Source organism: Agelaius phoeniceus (genome assembly GCF_051311805.1).
Source record: "Agelaius phoeniceus isolate bAgePho1 chromosome 6 unlocalized genomic scaffold, bAgePho1.hap1 SUPER_6_unloc_1, whole genome shotgun sequence".
Classification (NCBI taxonomy): domain Eukaryota; kingdom Metazoa; phylum Chordata; class Aves; order Passeriformes; family Icteridae; genus Agelaius; species Agelaius phoeniceus.
The window spans coordinates 656480-681191 of record NW_027509865.1 but is presented as its reverse complement, the minus strand read 5'-3'; the positions used below and the strand labels follow the sequence as shown (position 1 = coordinate 681191).

The 24712-nt window shown below is 47.6% G+C and overlaps 1 long non-coding RNA gene across 1 annotated transcript; it reads left to right on the top strand.

Annotated features, from left to right (window-relative positions):
• Positions 1-16650: 16650 nt before the first annotated feature.
• On the top strand, positions 16651-17933 carry LOC143692359 (uncharacterized). Its single transcript, XR_013180317.1, has 4 exons — positions 16651-16684; positions 16774-16887; positions 16971-17051; positions 17129-17933. It is a non-coding gene; the product is annotated as an uncharacterized LOC143692359 (long non-coding RNA).
• The last annotated feature ends 6779 nt before the right edge of the window (positions 17934-24712 follow it).

Genomic DNA, 24712 nt, shown 5'->3' with positions numbered 1-24712 from the left:
TCCCCACTCTTATTCTTTGTAAATCCTTTGGCTTGAGCAGTATTTCTTATCTACTTGCATCCTCTGGACTATGCGGGCAAAATAAAACAGGGGATTACACAAGGAAGAAATATAAAAATAGTTGCAACACATAAAATGAAAGACCTTAATTTCTTCTAATACATTACCCTGCCAGCTAGGTTTTAACATTGTTATCTAATTTTTGGACCGGTACCTGGATTATTATATGCATATATATTTTTTTCTTCTTTGATTTCTTTTGCTTTTTCTAGAATGACTTTTCTGTGGTCATCAATTTTCAACAATTTGATATATTAAACTTTCCACAAACACCCCCTTCTTTGGCCAATAAATAGTCTAAAGCCAACCTATTCTGATACCCTACAGTTTTTGTTTGGCTTAGCTGACTTGATATTAACTCCAATGCCTGGGCAGCTCCATTTGCTATCATTTCTATAACTGCTTGGAGTCTTGTAATACGACTCAATAGATAATTTGGGGTCAATACAGAGTTAAGTTGCTGTGCTGGTTTTAGCTTTTTGTTTATTATTTGTTTTTTTACCAAATCTCGAACCCTATCTTCAAGATTAAATGTAAAACAAATCCATCTCTCTCCTTTTGGATATTCAATTCCAAATCTATTACCACTTTTTCCTAAGTTTCTTGTAATCCAATAATTTACTCCATTTTGCCTACAGGTTCTTAATTTGGATGGGTTATAACAGTGGCTGTTGAATAGGTGTGTGTAATTAAAGAGGAACTTTGGTATCTTTCCACGTGATGCTTTCTGCAGCATTTGTGACACAATCTTGCTGGTATCCCGAAAGGGAAAAGAGAACAAATGAGTGCCAGAAACAGGAATAACAGAGGTCCAGTATGGCTTATACTCCCATCTCCCAGGCCTGTGAGGTTGCAACCCGCAGCAAGTGTATTTGATCTTCTCGGTGGTGAAATACAGAGGCCAATCTGGTCTTGCCCTCTATTTCCTTGTCACTTTCTCTTAACTAATTTCCAGGCAAATTGGTTTTGACACCCTTTAACTGTGGTCTCTTACCATTCTTCAGGTATCTCTCATTCAACAGGCAGTAATAATTCCCATCCACAAGGCTAAGTTATTACTTTAACACTTTTTGCAATAAGAGCATAAATGTTGTGAACTACAATACTAATTATTCTCACAATTCAAGCATTTACTTATAACCCAGCTAGCATGTCCAGTATTGGAATGAATCAAATAAAGTTTACTGATGGAAATGGTAATTCCCCTTCTCCCCTGTACAATTCTCAGGCTAAGGTCGGAACACAAAAACAGTCTTGATCCTTCTATCTGGAGTATTCCTCCCCTAAGGAGATGTTTTATTCAGGCCGTGCTTGAAACCAGTGGTATAAGCATTGTCTTACTTCTGAATTCAGTGTTATTCTTTGTACATTTCTTGGATCATTTTGCTTTTTCCAAACTATTACCGCTCAGTCCCCATTGGAAAGTCAGTTTGGTATCACCCGGTTTAAATGTGATAGTCCATTGATTCTGCTGGCATGAATTCACCCTTTTTCCGTGATTCTGATTGTTGCTTCGGTAGTACCTGGATAGGACTTCTTAATAGCATAGTAATAAAAGTAAGATAATACTGCATTAACTTTTACCATTCACTTTTCTTCCAAACTTTCTGGGTTTAGCTAAAAGCTTTTTCCACAGCAGCCTCTTCTTCTTCTATCCAGCTGTGCTAATAGCTGCAGAGGCAAATTCTTCTTTTTGTGAGTTACAGTTAGTTAAATAAGAAAAGCTAGACCAATTTTAACACTAGATGTATCACATCTATTGCTTTTTACTTTTTGGGCAGCATTTAATTGTTTTAGCCTTACAAACCCATTCTTCAGGAAAAAAAACCAAAAACCAAAAAACTTCTTTTTAACAGCAAACAAAACATACAAAAGAAAAGACCAAAAATCTTCTTACTTAAGAAAAACAAACCACTTTGTGAGGTTTGGAGAGTCAGCAATCTCTGCTTTGATTTTATCTTTTAGTGCTAGCCCCCTCCCGCTCTTTTCACGGCCTTGCTGTCAATGCCGTGCTGCCACTTCGCTGCAGGGCCGGAGCAGGGGAGAACAGCCACGGGCATGGGGACCCTGGGGGCAGCCTTGGGTCCCTTTTGCCCTCTCTCTCTCTCTCCTTCTCTCTCTTTCTCTTTCCTTCTCTCTCTCGGCCCACTTACTGGGGCCGACACTGCCATCCTCGACTCGGGACCCCGGCAGTCTGGGAGCCCCCCTGGCAGTTCCGCCACGGAGCCAGCCCGCTCCTGCCTGGCAAACCCGTGTGTCCCCTGCTGCCAGCACCGCCGCCGGGTCACCTCCATGGATCGGTGCCTGCCGCAGCCTCCGAGACCCTGCCGCTCATAGGGAGCGGTCAGACACCTCCCAACCTTGACAACCCCAAACTTGGCATCCCCAGGTGCTCCTGACATTCTTTTCCTTTCTCTAGTCAACTTATCCTCTTTTCCCTTCAAGGAGGGCCTGTTCTGCTAAACCCTTTCTGGACCTCAGTTCAGCATTGAATAACCTCCTAACAATTGTGTGTTAAGACACTTCCCTGCCTTTCATGCAAAAACCCCACATTCACACTTCTGCTCTCTTCTAGCACCAAAATGTCATCACTTCACATTCTAACATCTCAGAGTTTGCTAACCACCTCCCTACTTCAACTTCTCTTTCTTCTCTTCTTACCTGTTTTTTTTTTTTTTTTTTTTTTTAATTCAACTGACCTCAGATGGTACGAGGTGAACCTAACTAAATTACTTCCAAAAGTAGGCTTACAACTTTCTTTTACTAGGATTGCAGTAGCTGTTAAATACCTACTGGCTAGCTGTGGCTTACTGAGTCTAACATCTTTGATATATAAGCTACTAGATACTTTTTTACTCTTCCTTACTCTTGAATTAAAATTTTATGAGCTACTCCATTTTCTGTATTTATGTATAAATGATAAAGGATTTTTCTAACAAAGGTAATCTTAAAGCTGGTACTTAGGCTAGTTTTAACTTAACTCTTTTAATTTAACAATATCTTCTTTGGTCTGTTTTACATCATCTCCTTCTGTCAATTTTTTTCATACATGAATTTTGCTACTTGTGCGTACCCCTCAATCTATAATCTATAATATTTCAATAATCTAGGTAATTTTCTGATCTCTCTCTTTGAAGAGGGAGGGAGAATGAATAAAATTCTTGCAATTTTCTCATGGTTGGTTTTCTAGCTACTTTTATTTATTAAGTGTCTAAGATATTTTACCACTGGGTAGTGAGTCTGAGTTCTTTTATTAACCTCCCTTTAATCTTATACTAGTCTATAACTGCCATCAGACTTTACTGGGGGAAAAGGGATATTATGAGGAAACATACAAGGTTCTAATGCCCCATCCTTTATTAGTCCTTCTATGACTGGCTTCAAATCTTCCCGTCCTTCTAAAGATACAGGATACTGACGTACACGTATGGGACAATCTCGTCTCTCAGTTGTAACCCTTATGGGGTCAATATTTAATCCTCCCCTATTTCCTTCTCCAGCTCAAACTTCTTTGTTGATTTTTTTTTTCTTCATCCTCTTGGCCTAATTTTAAAACTCTAGCTGTCATTTTCCCATTTTCTGATATAACTCCTATTCTTAATTGCACTTCCCAATAAATTGCTACCTGCCCCTGGGACCAATAAGACATCTCCCATCCAAATTCTAGTTTCTTCCCTCAATTACTACATCTTTAATGACCAGAAATGTAAAACTTTCTCTTTTTGCCCCTGTTACTTTCACTATATGTTTGCTCACACTATAACATTTTGGAATATTTAACAGGCAGGTTCTCTCTGCCCCTGTGTCTATTACAAATTCCAGTTCTTCTTCTTGGGGACCCACTTTTAAAGTTATCACAGGCTCCAGATGATATTTGTCCCCCCCAAAAAATTAGAGCTTATGACCTCCCTATTCCTCCTCTGTGCCCATCTCTTTAAAGATTTTCAGATCTTCTGCTTACTTAGGACCATTTTCCTATTTCTCTTAAGTTTGTTTATCTATTTAGCTGAAGTTTCTTCTTTCCCCTCTAAAAGCTGTCCCTTAAAAACTTTTTTTTTTCCTGCATTTCGCCTTTGATATGCTGTCTCATTTATTCCTTTGATTATGTAATTACGATAATTATTCACGTGTTTACTCCCCTCCTTATTATTTTTACCCCACTCAGGAGGTACAGTTGGCATTTTTTCTTCTCTGGGGGTCCCCACAGATTATCTTTTTTCCTAAGCTTTTATTTCAGCTGCTCTGATTGCCTTTCTTCCTGAGAAAAATATTATTTTCATTACAGACCTCATCTCTTCTCAAATATAAATGTTTGGACCTAAAAATTGGTCTAATTGTTCAGCTATGCCTATGGGATCCTCCAAATATCCCTTTTATTTATTTCTTAAAATTTCAGACCTCAGACGAAGTCAAAGGAGCATTCACAAACCCTGGTCCGCCCCCTCCTATGGGAACCTCTTTTAATGGAAATAGACCAATCCCTTTATCCCATTCTTTTTGGATTTTTATCTTCTATAGCTTTTCTCCCGTATTTTTAGGATGAATCAGGAGAGGGCTTTCTTTTACCTGAACTTTTAGTGTTTCGATAAGGTGATTCCTTTAGAGAGTTCCGCTGAGCAGCCGGAGCTGTGGTTACCAAGGGAACGGAGCTCAGGGCAGGACGGGGGAACTCGGCACAGCTCACGGTCTCGATGCTCCAAAGGCGGGGTCTGCAGCCGGGATCGTCCCAGGGGCTGTTCCGGTGCAGACCGAGCTGCAGCGTGGATCGGCCCCACATGGCTCACGGCGGCTGATCCGGCAGAGACAAAGCCGGCGACTGACCCCGGCTGCAGCGGCGGGAGCCGAGCAGAGTCAGGGCAGCCGGGGATGGGACAGACGGGACCCCCCCTCGGTGCGATCAGCGCGGTACCCACGGTGCACACGGCAGGACGGACCCCCCGCCCCTTGCGCCGGCACGGCCAGCGGAGCGGCCGCGGGCCAGGCGGCCGGGACCGGGACAGACGGACCGGGACAGACGGACTGTGCCGGAGCCGACACAGAGGCTGCGGCAGCCGCGAACGAGTGGGGGAACAAACGGGAATGGATGAGGTAATATTTCTATAAGCAAGATTGAAATGAAAGCGAGCTTTGAGATCTCTCAGTTACTGAACAACAGGAAAACAACGGTGTGGCCAGCTGAAGGTAATCCCCTTTGATGAAACAACACCTTCTGCCTGCAGACAGCTCCAAGGGGCCGAGCAGACCCTACTAGCTTGGCAGAAGGGGTCCAAAGAGGAGCTTTTAGGGTTTAAAATGTAACACAGTATGGTAATGTAGTGATTCTTATAGGCCGTATGGAAATGCTATAGGATTTGTGTATTGTACTAGATTGGTTAGTGAGAAGTAGAATATTCAACACAGAAGATGATTTATTATATTGTAATGGGAACTTCACTCTCTTGACCTTTTACTCACTTACCACCTTTTTACTCTTATGCTTTTGCTCTCTTACCTTTTTACGCTCTTACCCTCTCATCGTCTCAACCCCTCTCTTCTCTCAGGCCTGCTCTGAGCTGTGGCTGGCAGCTCCCAGCAGGCCCCTGCACCCAGGCCCTTTGCAATAAACCCCAAGTTCCAAAAGGCCCCTGCCCCCGGGCCCTTTGCAATAAACCCCAAGTTCCACGACCCGGCTTCAGAGATCACTCGTCCCGACCGTGCTACCCCCCGATGCTCCTACAGGTAGAAACTCACTCACTAGCAAGGAAAAATCCTTCCAAAGCATTTTTTTCTATTTTTATCCTCCGAGTATTCCAACTTCTTTTGCTAAATTTCTACAGATTGGAGTTCAAATTACCATTTCTGACCAGTGCAGAGACAAATGATGAAACATTCCTGAGTTATTCTTACTCTTCAACTTATGGAAGTAGCCAGCACTCAATTTGCATGATCTAACCAAAGTAGCCATTTCACAGAAAAGCACTTTCTATAGCAATATTGAAAAACTATAGATTGAGGTAAAACCATCAAGTTTCTGCCCTCACTGCTGCAAAGTCACATGTTTGAAGACCATCCCACTGAATTTTCTAAAGATGTGTGAATGTGTCATCTGGACCACAGGAGATAAAGCAGGGTTAAAACGCTGGCTGAGCAAAACTGAAGTTAACAAACACAAGGTTCATCAACCTTGTAATAGAAGCTTGCAGAAACCTATCAACGCTTATCCAATAAAGCCCTGTGGCACTTTGTTCTTCCCACTCCTCCCAAATCTCCATCTGTCTGAGCCAGCATCAGCAGGAAATTTTGCATGGAAGCTTGCCAGATAAAATAGCTATATCATCTGCCATTAGTTTTAGAGAGTTATTCAAAAATAGATTAAAAATTATATGTTATTTTTTAGCTGTGTCCTAAGTTAGGGATGGGCCAAGTCTTGTGTCTTTGTCTCACAGAAAGGTGGTTCACGTGTCCTTTAATATCATATGTGCAAATATTTCCAATCTGCATTCTGCCTTATCAGAAGGCTAATTAATTACTTTATTATAGTATATTACATTACATCTAAACTGAATCTGCCAAGTACTCAACCCTGCACACACCACACACTACTCGTTACTGTCACCCAACAGACCTGACACACACACACACTTGGCCCCGACAGGCCAAGGAAACAAAACACCATCACTTTGGGTGAACAATCTCCACGTTGCATTCTCCTTCAGCACAAACAGAGGCACAGCAAATGAGATAAGAATTGTTTTTCCTTCCTCTGAGGTTCAGAGAATGTGAATCCCAGAAATATTCTTGGGAAGAATTGTACCTTGCTTTTCTCTGTGAAGAGAAATGCGGTGACAGGTGCACCCTGGCCTCCAGGGCAAAGAATCACGGAATGGTTTGGGTGGGAAGGGACCTTGAGGTTTATCTTTGATTTATCCAACACTTCAACCGGCAAGAGGGGGCTCATCTGCTTCAGAGCTGCTTGCTTTTCTCACACCTTTCACAAGCAAAGCCTGAAGCAAACCCTCCCAAGTTGCCCTATCGACCAGGGGACCCCTTAGCACTCGGTGACACTGCCAGCAAAACCTCAAACTTTTACTCACACAGGGACGAGGCCGTGCACTCGGTTGTAACCCAGATTCACTTTTTCCAACAGTAGCCTCGAACTTCCTTTGTTCTCTCTGCAGGCCTTTTTGCAAGCACACCAATTAACAGACTACACAAGTTTCACCAGCAGACTTCAGCTAAATCCAAAATTGGTTTCTACCCCGAGTAAAATTTCCAACCCCCTGTTCCAACCTGCAATGTTTGGAATTTTAGGAGGTGGCAGCCCACTCGAGATCAAAGGTCCTGGGCAGGGTGCAGGCCCACGGACACAGATGCCATCCCTTTTCCAAGGGAAACTAAACTCATCACCCCAGTTTCCTTACATCAGTTTGCCGAAGACGTTCACCGCTCCCAGGTCACTCAGAGTTCTCGTTGGCTGCAGACTCGGTCTTGGAGTTACGGAGTTACGCTTCCTCCTAACACTCACCTCCTCACCTCAGCCCCCTGCTGCTGCGTCCCTTTCTCCACCCCTAACCCTACTCTATTTTCCAGCCCGCCCTTGCTCCATCCCTCACTCCGCTCTTAACCCGTCCCACCACACTTCCCGCTCCATCCGTTACTTCACCCACCGCCCACCCGTGAGTCCCCTGCAGCAGCACGCAGGAGCCCGAACCCTCGGAGGACGGCGCAGCTCTCGCAGCAGGACAACACCCAAGCGAGACAGGCAGGGACAACGTCTGTGGGCTGCAGGGTGTCACAGGGGGCTGCGGGCTGAGGGGAGGGGGCTGGAGGGTGACACAGAGGATGGGGGGAGCTGAGAGGCAGAAGGGGGCGTTAGGAGCAACTGGGGGGCTCCAGGGTGGCACAGAGATGCTGAGAGGCTGGGAGTGGGGAAATTGAGGGTGACAAAAAGAGAGTGAGGGGAAGCAGATGCCTTGAGGGGCAAAGTGGGGGCTGCTTGAGGGTGACAGGTGAACCACCCCTCACACCACCCCTAACCAGGTGGAGAGTGCACGGTGGAGGCCAGGGGGCCAAGGGACAATGTCAAAGGTCTCGGGGTGGCACACAGACATTGCGGGCTGAGGAGGGGGAGGCTTGACAGATGGAGAGCTCACACTGAGGGTTAGGGGTACAAAAGACACAGGGTACCAGGTAGGGTTAGGGTACAGGTGCAGCAGCCCTCAACCCAACCCCAAGGTCACCCTAAAGAGCACCCCTAGGACCCCAGTTTTCCCCAACAGCAGCACAAGGCAGTAACCCCAATGCTGGGACATCCCCAGAACTCTCCCAGCAGCTGCAGGCAGCAACCCTAATAAAAAGGTAGCAATGATGTTTGTGGTCTAGAGAGTGACAGGTAGGGGTTGGGTGCTGAGCAGTTTTTTAGGGTTTTTTTTTAGGGTTTTTCTCATGGCTTTAAAAGGATAGTTTAGGGCTTTTTTGGAGGAGTTTTCCAGGAATTTTCTGGTAATGTTTAGGATACTTTTAGGGCTTTTTCAGGGCTTTTAAAAGATTTTGTTAGGGTATTTTAAGGACTTTCTTAGTACTTTTAAGAATTGTTTGGGGGGGGATTTGGGTGTTCTTGGGGTTTTTTTAGGACTATTGAGGGTATGTGGAGGACTTTTTAGGGTTAGGGTATTTTTAGGGTTTTTGAGGAAATTTTTAGGTTATTTAGGATCTTATCAGGGTATTTTAAAGATTTTGGGGTATTTTTTGAGCTCTTTTTGGACTATTTAGGGTATATTTAGGGATTTCTAAAGGTTCTTTGGAGATTTTTAGGGTTTTTTTAAAAGTAGGATATTTCCAGTGTATTCTAACAGCATTCTGAGGCTGTTTTTAGGTTTTCATGGGGTTTTTAGCACATTTTGAAGATTAGGAGGTTTTCTGGGAATTTTTAGGTTTTTTTAGGGTCTTTTCATGGCACAACACATGGAGGCTGAGGGGCAGCTCGAGGGGCACTGTGGGGGCCTGAGGGTGACAGAGGCTGGGAGCTGAGGGAGGAACAGGGAGAGGAGACAGCGGGTGACACACAGAGATGCTGAGGGTGGCAGGGGCAGCTGTAGGGTGACACAGAGAAGCTGGGGGCTGAGGGGCAAAGGAGAGGGGTCAAGGGTGACACACAGGAGCTGAGGGCTGGGGGGCAGAGGGACCGGATGAGGGGTAAAGGGAGAGGGCTTGAGGGCTGGACAGTCCAGTGGAGATCAGGGGTGCACGGTACAGCTGTACCACCCCTCACCCCAGCCCTAACCTCAGCCTAAGCAGCCCCCCTAAAAACAGCCTTTTCCCCCAACAGCAGCACAACACAGCAACCCTAACAGCGAGACCAGACAGCGACCCTCACACAGCAGGACAATGACAGAACCCTCAGAGGACAACAGACCCACTGCAAAAAGGTAGGGACGACATCTGTGGGCTAGACAGCAAGAGGTAGAGTTTGGAGACTGAGCATGTCTTTTTGAGTTTTTTTTTCCAGGACTTTTAAAGGTATTTAGGGGATTTTGGAAGGGACTTTTCTGGGACTACTTAGGGTATTGTTGGGGCTTTTTCAAAGCCCTTTTATGAGTCTTTAGCATATTTGGAAGATTACGGTCAGGGTCAGAGAAAACACCCTCCGAAAAGGCAGAGTTTTAGGACTGCAGTGGAATGCTTTAGAAAGGGGCCAGCAATGGCACAGTGGGTTGGGTCCCACACTGCCAGTCCAAAGGTTGTAAGTTTTAGACCCAGCTAAGTTGTTGTGGTTAGGGTTAGATGCTCTCAGCTTTGGTCTGGGAGAATTTCTGCACAGAAAAACTCACCCCCCACATCTCCCGACGCCAGTTTGCAGGAAGTGCTCGGCACTGCCAGGGCAGCCCGAGTTCTCGGCAGGGGCAGCTTTGCTCCCGGAGAAATCCTGCGCCGGCCCTCTTCCCCGTAAAGCCAAACTCAGCCCCGCTGCGTGTCGACGTCCGTTCGCAGGAGGCACGTGGCCCTCCAAGGGCGGCAAGAGTTCTCGGCGTCGGCAGCCGCGGTCCGTGAGAAATCGTTCTCTGCAGTTTTGGAGGCTGAATCGCAGTTTCAGCCACGGGCACACAGAGAGGAAAGACGGTTAATTTCCTTAGAAAGGAAAGTCTGGCAGCCCATGGTTTAAGGGGCAGACGAAGGGCTGTGCAGAGGAAGGAACTCATCACAGGACCTTTCTTCACCTCAAGCCCCACTCCAAGGTCTAGCAGCCCCCCTGTGACCAGCTGCTTTCAGAGGGTTACCCAGTCACACCCGCACAGGGAGCTGCTAGTCCAGAGGGGCTAACAGGGGCATCCCAAGGGTCCCTCCAGGAACTACGGTCGCAGCATCCAGCACGGACCAGGGACCAGCCGGACCCACCCGGGCACGGAGCATCACTTTGAGAAAATGCCAAGCGAAGAGCCCTTTTGCCAAGGGGCAGCATCTGAGCAGGCCAGGCAGCATGTGGGGTTCCAGGAGAGGGCTTTCAACTTTCCCCTTTTACTGTGTCAGTCCCTCCCCAGGGCCCCCAGACCCTCCACAGCACTCCCAGAAAGGAGAGAGGTTATTAGGAGAAAAAGGGTTTAGAGAAAAGGGAAAAAGCTTCCTTTTCCTTTATTTTTTGTGTTCAAACTGGGAGGGACTCTGCTTCCCCTGCCATTTTAATGGTCTCAGTTGAAAGAATCCCTGCCTTTTCTATGCTGTTAGGGGTGTTAATTGACAGGGAGTCCTCATTTTCTATTATTTTCCAGTTTAGAAAATAATAAACTGGAAAATAATAGAAAATAAGTTTAAGTAGAAGGGGAAAATATTGAAAATGTTTCTTATGGGTTTGAATTAAGGGTAGCCAGCCCCTTTTTGTTGTCCTGAGGCCTAAATTGAGGGAGAAGCCCAGCTATCTCTCCATAAGAGTTTGAACTGAGCAAAAAATCCCTCTTTTTTCATCACTGGAGAGATTTAAAGTGATGAAAACCCCTCTTTTGCCAGTACTTAAGGTGAATAAATTAAAGGGCAGAAGCTATTTATTTGCCATTGTATTAGTTTCAGTAGAGGTAACTGCCCCATTTCCTCTGTTTAAGGGGTGCACTGGAAGGAAGCTCTGCCTTTTTCAGCATTTCAAGGGTTTAAAATACATTTCAGGGCCCTTCTTTCTGTGCCGTAGGACCAAGTACCTCAGAGCAGGGTGAGCCTGGCATGCACTTAACCCTTACACTGCCTGGGAAGCTTTTATTTTTCTTATTTTTATTTATAATGTAGATAGGCCTAATTAGAGGTCCCAAGGAGACTTAGACTATTCATATCATAAGCATTCTTCTCCACCCAGCTCAGTCACACGTGAAGTACTACCTAGTAGCCACTAAGGAATAATTATAAGTAAATTAACAGCAAATTACCCAATTTATCTAGTTATGCTGCCTAAACAGAAAGTTTTATTTCTCACCAGTTTTCTGCCCTTTTACTCTAAGTAGTTGTGGCAAAAAAGAAAGTGCTGTTATTTTTCTGAAGAGTTTTCTTCTATAACAAGCCCTTTGCTCCCCTTGAATTTGAGTCAGAGGAGCCAAACAGCTGTAGCTTCTCTGAGGGCTTTTATGCCCGGTGGGATCAGCCCCCTCCCTTTTCCTGGGTGCCATGGGAACGAGAGGCGGGCACCATCAGGGGTATATTAACCCCAGCTTTTGCTGAGGGGCTTCATTCCCTCACTGGGCTGTGCTGAGATAAGAGCTCTCCTCTCATTTCAGAGAAGAGGCTCTTTCAGCTTATCTCAGCTTGTTTTCAGTAGGTATTTCTGGGCACCTAAAGCAACAGAGGCTTTGAAGATACTGTGAAGAAAACAGCATAGAATACAGGGACTATTTAAGTTCACAATTTTGGGTTTTGTGTTTAGGGGTGGTAAAGTGCATTTGTAATTTCGGGTTTTGTTCATATTTTGTTATGTATTTTTTTTTTAGGAAGAGTGCAGCTTCCAGAGGCTCCAGGTTGTGTCAACTACAACACTTTTCAGCAGATTCATCATGTCACAAGAGGGATCTGCCTAGTGTCAAAGATGATGTTTGAGACTGAGGCTTCAGGTGAGTTGAGGATTGTGACTAGGAGAGGGAGGGTGAGCAGGTATCCAGTTAGGAGTTATTGTTGGGGGGGTGGTTTTGAAGGCAGCAGGGTGAGAAAGGGTGTTTATTTGAGCCCCCACCCCAAGGCTTTTCAGAAGCCTGGCAGAGGCATTCACATGTCTTACAGCACACAAGGTCACCCACTGCACTCACCGGAATGCCATTTCACTTTGCCTTTCTCTAACCCAGGTGCCAATCATAATAATGGCCACAGCCTTGGAATCAGGATGAAGCTGGAGCCTGAAGGAGCCAGGCACACTCAGGAGAGGGCAAGTAGCTGACTTGCTGGGATTTGGCCCACATAACTCTTTACTTATACTTTGGTTTTTTTTTTCTTTATTGTAGCTGACCGAGAGGCTAACAGGCGATCACGGGGCCCTCCGAGGCAGACTCATTTCAGGCGCAACGTGGATCCACATCACCGATCATCCAAAAGATAAGTCAGGGCCACGGCCTGGAGATGGGATGATGGGAGAGTAGTGGGTTGGGAGTTCCTGGGACAGATTTAAAAATTAGCAGAGGGAAAAGCAATCTTCTCCAAGGGGCCTCTTAGGGCAGCTAAAGGGAGAGGCTCTCCTTTTGATGGCAGCTTTCAGGCGGGCAGCGCAGAACAGTTCCGGTCCACGTCATGTTGTCCAGTGTACCGTGTTACCTACTGTGTCTTTGGGGTCCCTTTTGCCTTTTCCCCTCGAGACCCTCACCACAAGCATAATGCGTTGTGTTTGTTGTCCCCCTGTTTGTCACGTTCCGTGTCACGGGTGTCCACACACATTTGTGCCGGAGCTGCCCTGCCCTGCCACATAGCCTGCTGCAATCGGACAAGTCCCAGGGACTTGCAGTTTGTGGGGTGTTGCTAGACTCTAGATGATATTCCTAGATAGACAGAAGATGTTTGGAGCTGTGAAGTTATCCTGCAGCCCTTTGACGTTTGTCCTCACTTTCTTTCAGACGCAGAAGGATAAAATCCAGGGCAAAATCCATCCACCCATCCCGAGTGAGGAGGTTCCCCCGAGCAGGTCAGTCACCGTTTGTCTCTGCAGGGAGAGTGTAAAGTGTGACTCTGTTACAGCTCTGTTCTTTTTCTTTTTAGGAAGCAAAGCTGGACATCAGCAGTCAAGGTGAGGTGGGCAAGGTGAGCATTGAGTAGCGTACAGAAGCAGTTGTTATTGCTCCAGTCTCATTTTCTAAGCATCCGTTCCTGTTTCTGCGCTTTAGGCAATCCACTCAGAGTACGCCGAGCCCCAGTCACCAACCGGCCGACGCGCCGGGTGTGCCGCTCTCCCGAGCCCTGCGGAAGAATCGCGGGACTTGTCGATGAAGCCTCTGCCTTTTCTGTTTAAAGGTGTCACCAGGGTAGCCTTGGGCACCGGCCGAGGAGTCACGGTGAGTCGGGGAAGTAGGGAGGCGGAGCTCGGGTCCACTCAGGTTTCAGCAATGCCACATGACCTCGTCTCCTTTTAACCCAGGCTTACCCCGTGACAATGGCATCAGCCTCAGAGCGTGGCCGAAGGGTGCGGCCCCAGGAGCCGGGCATTCTTAGGAGAACGGTGAGTAGCAGAATTGTTGGGTTTTGGCCAGTGTGCTGCAGAGATCATGCATTGATATTTGGATTTCTTTCATATAGCTGACTAAGAAACAACAACAACAACCGTTGAACAACGGTGCCAGCAGGACCTTCCCAGATGTCGAGGCAGCCTTCCTTTGCACCTGACACAGACCGGCATCCCCAGATGTCTGAGAGATAAGTAGAGGGCTACAACCCACGGAGGGGATGAAAGCGGGGCGCAGGGTAGGGACCCACCGGGAGGGGTTTTTGAGTCTCCTTTGGAGATGGGGGTGTCCATGAAGCAGACACTCTTAGGCCCCATAAAAGCAAAGCCTGACTTTTGATCACAGCGCTGAGGTGTGCAGGGCAGAGCAGTCCCGGTGTGTATCGTGTCACTTGTCTTTTGTGTATTATGTGTGTTTGGATATGTCATGTCTTTTACCTTAGGCCTTGGAGGGGCCTGTCAGAAACCCTGGCATCATTGTTAGCATCTGTGATCTCTGCATTCGTTGGCCTGGCACCAGTGCCATAGAACTTTTGACTCAGAAGCTCAGACAGGCATCAGACTCTCTTCTCTCTTTAGAAGCATCCGGTCAGCTGTCTTTTCAGGTCTTGTTCTGAGCTGTATGGACAGCTATGTCCCGCCAGGATCCATTATGGCGGACTAGGACTCGAAGGAACGTGAGGGCAGGTAGAGGCTTCTGGCTGTATGATTCTCGGGCATCCATTTTTTCAGTTCTTGGAATAAATCATTCGGTTAGCATCTTCTTCCTCCAGGTTTCTCTGAGCCTCATCAGCTCACCATCGGTCTCACCTCGGTCATCTCCTTTTGCATTCTCTCAGTCCTCGCAGCCATTTTCCTTGCCAGGAGATTTCTGTCCGTGTCGCGTTCCCGTTGTTTGTCACGTCCCGTCCCGTGTCACGGGTGTCCGCGCACATTTGTGCCGGAGCTGCTCTGCCCTGCCGCGTAGCCTGGTGCAATAGGAGAAGTCCCGGGGACTTGAAGTTTGTAATGTGGGGTGTAGTTGGACTCTAGATGGACACAAGATATCTGGAGCTCTTAAGTTATCCTGCAACAGTTTGACTCTTGTCCTAACTTTTTTTTCAGATTCAGATGGATTAAACGTGTGCCAGAGGGCCCCATCCCGGGTGAGGGGTTTCCCCCGAGCAGGTGAGGCACCATTTGTCTCTGCAGCAGAAGTGTATGTGGTGACTCTGTTACAGCTCTGTTCTTTGTCTTTCTTTTTAGGAACTAAGTCTGGATACCAGCAGTCAAGGTGAGCAGTTGAGCGGAGTGGCTGTTATTGCTCCAGTCTCATTTTCTGGTGCTGCTCTAAGCTTCCATTCTCTTTTTTGTGCTTTAGGCAATCCACTTGGAGCCTGCCAAGCCCCTGTCACCAGCCGGCCTATGCACTGGGTTCCCTGCACGTGTGAGCCCTGTGGATGCATTACAGGGCCTGGTGATGAAACCCTGAACTTTTCTATTTAAAGGTGCCATCCAGGTGGCCTTCAGCAGCCGCCAAGGAGTTGCGGTGAGTAGGGGAAGTAGGGGGGAGGAGCGAGGGTCCACTCAGGTTTCAGCCGTGCCAAATCACCTCATCTCCTCTTAACCCAGGCGTCCCCTGTGACGACGGCCTCGGTCTCCGAGCGTGCCCAAAGCGTGCGGCCCGAGCAGCTGAGTGTTCTTAGGAGCACGGTGAGTAGCAGACTTGTGGGGTTTTGGCCGATGTGGTGCCAAGATCGGGCACTGATGTTTCGTTTTCTTTAATACAGCTGTCTCAGAGACAACAGCCCGGTGCCAGCAGGACCTTCCCGGCTGACGAAGTGGCCTTTCTTCGCACCTAAGACCGGCATCCCCAGACGCGCGAGAGATATGTAGAGGGCCACGACCCAGAGAGGGGATGAAAGCAGGGTGCTGGTTTGGGAAATACTGGGAGGGGTTTTTGAGTCCGCTTTCGAGGTGGGGGGTGTCCATGAAGCGGCCCCTTAGGCCCCATAAAAGGAAAGCCTGATTTTTCATCACAGTGCTGAGGTGCGCAGGGCAGAGCAGTCCCGGTGTGTATCGTGTCAGTTGTCTTTTGTGTATTGTGTTGTTTGCATATGTCATGTCTTTTACCTTAGGCCTTGGAGGGGCCTGTCAGAAACCCTGGCATCATTGTTAGCATCTGTGATCTCTGCATTTGTTGGCCTGGCACCAATGCCATAGAACTTTTGACTCAGGAGCTCAGGCATCAGACCCTCTTCTCTCTTTAGAAGCATCCGGTCAGCTGTCTTTTCAGGTCTTGTTCTGAGCTGTATGGACAGCTATGTCCTGCCAGGATCCATTAAGGCGGACTAGGACTCGAAAGAATGTGAGGGCAGGTAGAGGCTTCTGGCTGTATGATTCTCGGGCATCCATTTTTTCAGTTCTTGGAATAAATCATTTGGTTAGCATCTTCTTCCTTCAGTGTTTTCTGAGCCTGGTCAGCTTGCCATCGGTCTCACCTCAGTCATCTCATTTGGCATCTTCTTGGTCCTTGCAGACATCCTTCTTGCCCAGAGATTTCTGTCTGTGTTGCGTGCCCATTGTTTGTCACGTTCCGTCTGTCCCGTGTCACGGGTGTCCGCGCACATTTGTGCCGGAGCTGCTCTGCCCTGCCGCATAGCCTGGTGTAATAGGAGAAGCCCTGGGGAGTTGAAAGTTGTAATGTGGACTGTACTTGGACTCTAGATGCTATTCCTAGGTTGACATAAGGTGTTTGTAGCTTTTGAGTTATCGTGCATGTGTTTGACATGTGTTCTAACTTTATTTCAGGTGCAGATGCATCGCATCCATGGCAGAGCCCCCCATCCTGGGTGAGGGGGTTCCCACAAGCAGGTCAGTCACCATTTGTCTGTGCAGGGGGAGTGTCAAGTGTGACCCTGTTACAGCGCTCTTCTTTGTCTTTATTTTTAGGAAGTATAGCTGGATCTCAGCAGTCAAGTTCAAGAGAGCAAGGTGAGCAGTGAGCAGTAGCCTTTCTTGTTGCTGCGGTCTGAATTCTAAGAGGGCAAGTCTAAGTCTCCATTCTCGTTTTTGTGTCTTAGGCAATCCACTCGGAGCATGCCAAGCTCCCATCCCTAACTGGCCGACGGACCGAATTTTCCACCCTGATGAGCCCCAACTTCCGGGTAGCAGTCAGGAGCCAACGAGGAGTTGCGGTGAGTCAGGGAAGTAGGGAGGAGTACTGAGCGTCCAGTCAGTTTTCAGCAACGCCACATCACCTCCTGTCCTCTTAACCCAGGTGTACCCAACGACGACGGCGTCGGCCTCCGAGCGTGCCCGAAGCGTGCGACCCGAGGAGCCGGGCCTTCTTAGGAGAAGGGTGAGTAGCAGACTTGTGGGGTTTTGGCCGACGGGCTGCCAAGATCAGGCACTGATGTTTGGTTTTCTTTAATATAGCTGTCTAAGAGACAATGGCCCGGTGACAGCAGGACCTTCCCAGCCGGTGAGGCGGCCTTTCTTCGCACCTGACACGGACCGGCATCCCCAGATGTCCGAGAGATAAGTAGAGGGCCACGACCCACAGAGGGCATGAAAGTGAGGTGCTGGGTCGGGACTCCTGGGGTCGGGGAGGGGAGGTCTTGAGTTGGCTCTGGAGATGAGAGTAGCCAAGAAGTTGCCCCTTAGGCCCCCTAAAAGCAAAGTCTCACTTTGGATCACAGTACTGAGGTGCACAGGGCAGAGCAGTCCCGGTGTGTATTGTGTCACTTGTCTGTCGTGCATTATGTCTTGTTTGCGTGTCTCATGTCTTTTATCTTAGCCCTTTGAAGGGCCTATCAGAAACCTCGGCAGTGTTCTTAGCAGCCACGATCTCCACGTTTCTTTGGCCCGGCACTCAGGTCATAAAACTTTTGACTCGGGAGCTCAGACAGGCATCAGAATTGCAACTCTTTGTAAGCATCCAGTCAGATGTCTTTTCAGGTCTTGTTCTGATCTGTATGGACAGCTGCACCCTGCAAGGTTCTATTATGGTGGATTAGGACTTGTAAGAATGTGAGGGCAAGTAGAGGCTTCTGACCGTAGGGCTCCTGTGCATTCATCTTTGCAGTTCTTGGACTAAAACATTGAGTTAGCATCTTCCTTCTCCAGGGCACTCTGAGCCTTATCAGCTCACCATCGGTCTGTCTTACCTCGGTCATCTCATTTGGCATCTTCTCAGTCCTCGTAGTCATCCTTCTTGCCTAGAGATTTCTGTCCGTGTTGTGTGCCCATTGTTTGTCATGTCCCGTCTGTCCCGTGTCACGGATGTGGGCACACACATTTGTGCCGGAGCTGCTCTGCCCTGCCGCATAGCCTGGTGTAATAGGAGAAGCCCCGGGGAGTTGAAAGTTGTAATGTGGGCTGTACTTGGACTCTAGATGCTATTCCTAGGTTGACATAAGGTGTTTGCAGCTTTTGAGTTAATCGTGCGTGTGTTTGACATATGTTCTAACTTTCTTTCAGGTGCAGATGCATTATATCTCTGGCAGAGGGTTACAATTAGGAGGTGCCAGGCCTTCTTAGGAGAAGGGTGAGTAGCAGACTTGTGTGGTTTTGGCCAAAGAGGTGCCAAGGTCAGGTGTTGACGTTTGGTTTTCTTTAATATAGCTGTCTAAGAGACAACAGGCCGGTGACAGCAGGAACTTCCCACCAACGTTTTCCCGCCCAGAAAGGCGGCCTTTCTTCGCACCTGACACGGACCGGCATCCCCAGATGTCCGAGAGATAAGTAGAGTGCCACGACCCACAGAGGGGATGAAAGTGAGGTGCTGGGTTGGCACTCCTGGGATGGTGGGGGGGAGGGGGGAGGTTTTGAATTGGCTCTGGAGATGAGGGTAGCCAAGAAGTGGCCCCTTAGGCCCCCTAAAAGCAAAGTCTCACTTTTGATCACAGTGCTGAGGTGAGCAGGGCAGAACAGTCCCGGTGTGTATTGTGTCACTTGTCTGTTGTGCATTATGTCTTTTTTAGCTGTCTCATGTCTTTTATCTTAGCCCTTTGAGGGGCCTACCAGAAACCTTGGCACCAGTCTTAGCATCTGTGCTCTCAGCGTTCCTTGGCCTGGCACCAATGCCATAGAACTTTCGACTCGGGAGCTCAGACAGGCATCAGACCCTCATCTCTTTTTATAAGCATCCAATCAGCTGTCTTTTCAGGTCTTGTTCTGAGCTGTATGGACAGCTATACCCCGCCAGGATCCATTATGGCGGACTAGGACTCGAAGGAACGTGAGGGCAGGTAGAGGCTTCTGGCTGTATGATTATTGGGCATCCATCTTTGCAGTTCTTGGAATAAATCATTCAGTTAGCATCTTTTTTGTCCAGGTTTCTCTGAGCCTCATCAGCTCACCATCGGTCTCACCTCGGTCATCTCCTTTTGCATTCTCTCAGTCCTCGCAGCCATTTTCCTTGCCAGGAGATTTCTGTCCGTGTCGCGTCCCCGTCGTTTGTCACGTCCCGTCCCGTGTCACGGGTGTGCGCACACATTTGTGCCGGAGCTGCTCTGCCGTGCTGCATAGCCCGGTGCAATAGGAGAAGTCCCGGGGACTTGAAGTTTGTAATGTGGGGTGTAGTTGGACTCTAGATGGGATTTGTAGATGGACACAAGATATCTGGAGCTCTTAAGTTATCCTGCAACAGTTTGACTCTTGTCCTAACTTTTTTTTCAGATTCAGATGGATTAAACGTGTGCCAGAGGGCCCCATCCCGGGTGAGGGGATTCCCCCGAGCAGGTGAGACAGTATTTGTTTCTGTAGAGGAAGCATAAATGGTGGCTGTTACAGCATTGTTCTTTGTCTTTCTTTCAGGAAGTCAAGCCGAGAGCAGCAGTCAAGGCCAAGTGGGCGAGGTGAGCATTGACTAGCGTACAGAAGCAATTGTTATTGCTGAGGTCTCAGTTTCGGGTGCAGCTTTAAGCATCTCTTTTTTTTTATTTTATTTTAGGTGGTCCGCTTGCAATCTATCCTAGCCGAGCATATCTGTGCAGGTGGGTGCGAGCCTAAGGTATCGGTGTGGCATCCTTGTCAGATTTGGGAGGTTGTGTTTTCACAGTATCTCAGCATGCTTTTCTGCTTTGTTTCTTTGCAGGTGCTGTTGCTGCCCTAGGCACGCTAAGGAACGGAGGAGGGCAGGTGAGTCGGGGTTTAGGCAGGCTGACCCATAGGTGAGCGTTACACAGCAGCATGCTAAGTGTGTACCTATTCTTTTTGCAGGTATGTTCTGGGCACCCTCTGGAGTCAAATCAAGATTTGAGGTGAGCCGGGGCAGGGGTGCGGAGGAGTCCCGGGGAATTACTGTTGTTGAGGGCAATAGTCACCTTTTCTGTTTTGTCTTAGGTACCCCGAGGAGGCTCTTAGCCAAAGCTTAGAAACGGCGACACCGAAGCACACGTGGAGAACATCTCACATCCATGTGTGACCGAGGATGGATTTTGTCCGCTCCTCTTCCAAAAGCTAAGTGTCGGGGCCAGCGGTCGGGAGAAGGGGAAAAACCTTTACTATCACAGGGGGCAATTTGATGTCAGCTTAGCGGAGAGGTCTGTAGCGGGACCGGCTCTCTGGAAGAAAAGGGAGAGGGTTTTCTCCTCAGCCTCGCCAGAGCCTTTGCCGGGCAGGGCAGTTCCAACCCATCTCCGCGTTCTCGGGAACTTTGCGTCGTCCGCCTTCCTCGACTCGACGTTGTCATGGATCTTTCCCCCGAGGAGCTCGCCTTCAGGTCTGGAGCTACAGCCACGGTCACCTGGCAGTTGGCTCCTTCTCTAGGCTTGCCGAGCCTCTCGTGCATCCTCTTAACTGCTTTGGCACTAACTTCTTTTAACGAGTTACATTTCATCATCATGTGCCATTTCATAGGGCTTTCTTTCCTTTGGCATCATTGGCCTCTGGCTCATCTTGCGCTATGAATCTTGGGTCCATAAGTTGAAAGCGCTAGGCAGTTTACTCTTGTCTCTGTGTTATGCCATCCGTGTCTATGTTGTGTCGTCCGTGTTATGTAGTCTGTGTCTATTCCGTGTCATAGGCCTTTGTTACATCTTGATGCTTTACAGGCACTATTTTGTGCCATATAGGCAGTATTTTACTCACATTCCTTCCCAGATATAGCGTTTTCTGCATCTTTACATTTTTACCCTTTGAGACAGGAAGGATTACAAGATTTTCTCATCCATCTTCTTCTCACTACCAGCTTTGGTAGTGCTTTTTTTTCCATGCCATTATCTTGGACTTCTAGAGGGAGCGTCTTACACCCTCATCAAGTGACTGCAGTTGTTCTGTAGGTTCCATCTTCTCACAGGGTATGGGGCCCAACAATTAATCTTCCACAGAGTTATCTCAAGTCTTGGCTTATATTGTGTGTACCTATGTTGGCTTATATTGTGTGTACCTATATTGCATTTACCTTTGTTGGCTTATATTGTATGTGCCTATATTGCGTGTACCTGTGTGGCTTATATTGTATAGGCTTATATTGTATATACTTATATTGTGTGTACCTGTGTTGGCTTATATTCTATAGGCTTATATTGAATATCCTTATATTGTATATGCTTATATTGTGTGTACCTGTGTTGGCTTATATTCTATAGGCTTATATTGTATATCCTTATATTGTATATGCTTATATTGTGTGTACCTGTGTTGCTTATATTCTATAGGCTTATATTGTATATCCTTATATTGTATATGCTTATATTGTGTGTACCTGTGTTGGCTATATTCTATAGGCTTATATTGCGTGTACTATGTCGGCTTATATTGTATATGCTTACACTGTATGTACCCTTGCACTGTATGCGTTTGCTTATATTGTATGTACTTATATTATACCACTTATGATTGGAGCTGCCCTGCCCTGGCATGTAGTCATAGTTAGGTAGAACAGTTGTAAAACTTTACTGTTCATCTGTCTTTTATGGATTTTGGGTATGAAAATTTATTGGTCCAGAGTCGGGAAAATTCCTAGCTGTTGGCCACTCGTTGACCACTTCCTGTTGTCTCACAGGTCCTCGAGGCTACCGATTTCCCCAGAATCTACATTCGACCTCAAGGAGCGGCAGCCAGAAGATGCATCGAAGCATGTTCTTCAGCATCTTGAGTAAGGGCCATAGCGAGCCTGTAAGCAGGAAGAGTGTCTGAGTGCGTGTGAGAGCACATGACTGTGTGTGTCTGTGTCTACTGTGTCTACTAGTCTCTGTGTTTGTGAGTACATGCTGACTAGTTTTAAGCTTGTGTCTGTGACTTTTGCTTTTCAGGTTTTTGTAATTCATTTTTAAATTTAGAATAAAAAATCCCCAGCCGGGGGTTTTTTTTTCCCCCCGGCTGGGTTTTTTTTTTCCCCGGGTCCCGGTCGGTCTGCGAGGCGACGTTCATCGCCAAAGTTTGGGCGCAGACCGTCCAGGGACCGGGGTTTTCGTCAGGCAGGAGGATTTTTTTGGAGGCTCCCGGGAACCGCGTTCCGAGGAGCGGCGCGAATGCGTGCCGGGGTTAGCAGAGCAGTTGAGGTGTGAGTCAGCGTGGGTTTGTGTGTAAGCTGACGGAAGTGTGTGTGTGTTGAAGGGTTCTAGGGTTGTAACCTTGTCTGACTTTTGCTTTTCAGGTTTTTCAACTAATTTTTAAATTTAGAATAAAAAATCCCCAGCTGGGGTTTTTTTTTTTTTTTCCCCCCGGCTGGTGTTTTTTTTTCCCGGGTCCCGGTCGGTCTGCGAGGCGACGTTCATCGCCAAAGTTTGGGCGCAGACCGTCCAGGGACCGGGGTTTTCGTCAGGCAGGAGGATTTTTTTGGAGGCTCCCGGGAACCGCGTTCCGAGGAGCGGCGCGACATGCGTGCCGGGGGTTAGCAGAGCAGTTGAGGTGTGAGTCAGCGTGGGTTGGTGTGTAAGCTGACGGAAGTGTGTGTGTGTTGAAGGGTTCTAGGGTTGTAACCTTGTCTGACTTTTGCTTTTCAGGTTTTTCAACTAATTTTTAAATTTAGAAAAAAAAATCCCCAGCCGGGGGGTTTTTTTTTTTTCCCCCCGCTGGGGTTTTTTTTTCCCGGGTCCCGGTCGGTCTGCGAGGCGACGTTCATCGCCAAAGTTTGGGCGCAGACCGTCCAGGGACCGGGGTTTTCGTCAGGCAGGAGGATTTTTTTGGAGGCTCCCGGGAACCGCGTTCCCGAGGAGCGGCGCGAATGCGTGCCGGGGGTTAGCAGAGCAGTTGAGGTGTGAGTCAGCGTGGGTTTGTGTGTAAGCTGACGGAAGTGTGTGTGTGTGTGAAGGGTTCTAGGGTTGTAACCTTGTCTGACTTTTGCTTTTCAGGGTTTTTCAACTAATTTTTAAATTTAGAAAAAAAAATCCCCAGCCGGGGGGTTTTTTTTTTTTCCCCCCCGGCTGGGTTTTTTTTTCCCGGGTCCCGGTCGGTCTGCGAGGCGACGTTCATCGCCAAAGTTTGGGGCGCAGACCGTCCAGGGACCGGGGTTTTCGTCAGGCAGGAGGATTTTTTTGGAGGCTCCCGGGAACCGCGTTCCCGAGGAGCGGCGCGAATGCGTGCCGGGGGTTAGCAGAGCAGTTGAGGTGTGAGTCAGCGTGGGTTTGTGTGTAAGCTGACGGAAGTGTGTGTGTGTTGAAGGGTTCTAGGGTTGTAACCTTGTCTGACTTTTGCTTTTCAGGTTTTTCAACTAATTTTTAAATTTAGAATAAAAAATCCCCAGCTGGGGGTTTTTTTTTTTTTCCCCCCCGGCTGGGTTTTTTTTTCCCGGGTCCGGTCGGTCTGCGAGGCGACGTTCATCGCCAAAGTTTGGGCGCAGACCGTCCAGGGACCGGGGTTTTCGTCAGGCAGGAGGATTTTTTTGGAGGCTCCCGGGAACCGCGTTCCCGAGGAGCGGCGCGAATGCGTGCCGGGGGTTAGCAGAGCAGTTGAGGTGTGAGTCAGCGTGGGTTTGTGTGTAAGCTGACGGAAGTGTGTGTGTGTTGAAGGGTTCTAGGGTTGTAACCTTGTCTGACTTTTGCTTTTCAGGTTTTTCAACTAATTTTTAAATTTAGAAAAAAAAATCCCCAGCCGGGGGTTTTTTTTTTTTCCCCCCCGGCTGGGTTTTTTTTTCCCGGGTCCCGGTCGGTCTGCGAGGCGACGTTCATCGCCAAAGTTTGGGCGCAGACCGTCCAGGGACCGGGGTTTTCGTCAGGCAGGAGGGATTTTTTTGGAGGCTCCGAGGAACCATGTTCCTGAGGAGCACTGATTGCTGGGGAGTAATTTAGCAGTTGTGATGGCAGTGATGGTGAGTTTTGTGTGTAAGCTGAAGGGGGTGTTAATGGGAGATGAGTGTTGTTTTTTGTGTGCTGTTGTTGTTTTGGGTTCCTGTAACAATAAATCAACATCTAATGAAAATAGAAAAAGGTTATTGCTTTGTGTTAATTTGGGTCTTGCTCCGTATTGCATTTGCATTACCTGCTGCATTTTGCTGTGCTGCTCTGTATTGCTGCTCTGTATTGCTGCTCTGTATTGCATTTGCATTAACTGCTGCATTTTGCTGTGGCTGCTCTGTATTGCTGCTCTGTATTGTATTTGCATTAACTGCTGCATTTGCTGTATTGCTCTATATGTAAATTAGATTTTTACCAGTGTGTCTGTGCATTCTATCTGCGCTTGCATTTGTATACACTGTTTCCATGTATTTTGCTGATGTATACATAAAAGCATTCTTTTAATAAAGTTGAGTCACCCTTAATAAAGATACCCCCTGCCCTTCCTTTCCCCACTGTGGCTCCTGTCTTTTTTTGGTGTGGTTCTGTCATTTCTTTCCACTGTATTTCTTCCTTTTGCTCCTCACTTTACTGTTCTATTTCTAACTTAACTTCCATCTATCTGTAACCCCTTGTTTCTGTTTTCTTTATCACTGTCAATCTCAGTCTTCTTGCTTCTTTTTCTCTCTGTGTTCTCGTTTTCCTTGGTTTGTGTTTTTTTTTGCTCTTAGGAGTAGGGTGAAAAAGGAAAAGACTAAGTTTTCACTTTCACTCTAATCCTAACCACTTTCCTTTTCCT